Source organism: Nannospalax galili, unplaced genomic scaffold (genome assembly GCF_000622305.1).
Source record: "Nannospalax galili isolate Female #2095 unplaced genomic scaffold, S.galili_v1.0 scaffold443, whole genome shotgun sequence".
Lineage (NCBI taxonomy): Eukaryota > Metazoa > Chordata > Mammalia > Rodentia > Spalacidae > Nannospalax > Nannospalax galili.
The window spans coordinates 5,124,599-5,125,426 of record NW_008352479.1 but is presented as its reverse complement, the minus strand read 5'-3'; positions in this window follow the sequence as shown (position 1 = coordinate 5,125,426).

Genomic DNA, 828 nt, shown 5'->3' with positions numbered 1-828 from the left:
CTCCAAAGCTTGTTCCTGCAGCTAAGCCTGTGCTAACTCATAATATTATTCTACAGGAAAGACAAACAGAGGACCAGATAAAATCAACTAGGTCCTGGAACAAGTCTAACTTTCTTCCCTTCACCACCTACCCCAATGTTTAACTGCTTTTTTTAACAGAAAAAGATTTCACTGACTCTCATCTAGTGGATATCTACTGATTCAAACAACTGGCTAACTATTCAATTTGCATTTTCAGCGAGTAAGCCTACTCATTACAAATGCCTCACTAACTACTCTCTCCAGTACAGCATGCATCACCCCTCCTCTTTTCATATGGTGCAAAGGAGAAGCCCAGAACTGTGTTAATTTCTTTGTCCACCTTTTGTATACCAGTAATTATTACATCCCAGGTGTAAGAAGCACTTTCCTCCCACACAGCTACCAGCAGAGAAAAATCTTCTTCCCCCTGCTGGTAGGGATCAAACTTGAACTCTCCCTGGGTGCTGGAGGCGTTGCTACGGCGACAACTGCTACAAGCCCAGCACCTGGCAGGAAATTTCCGAGACAAGCTGGACCAAGCAAATGGCATCCGCGACTGACAGCCTGGAATCTCTCCAACAACAAATAAACTCTCTCGCCAGGGTTGTGCTCCACAACAGAAGAACATTGGACTTGATAACTGCTGAATATGGGGAGGGTGTGTAGTATTAGGAAAAATGCTGTTTCTTTGTAAATGAATCAAATGTTGTTGAAACCAATGTTAACACTCTCAAAAAACTTTGTAATGATCCATTTTCAAGATTTCAACCCACCAAACAATTAGGTTGGTTTAGTAATCCCTTGTGT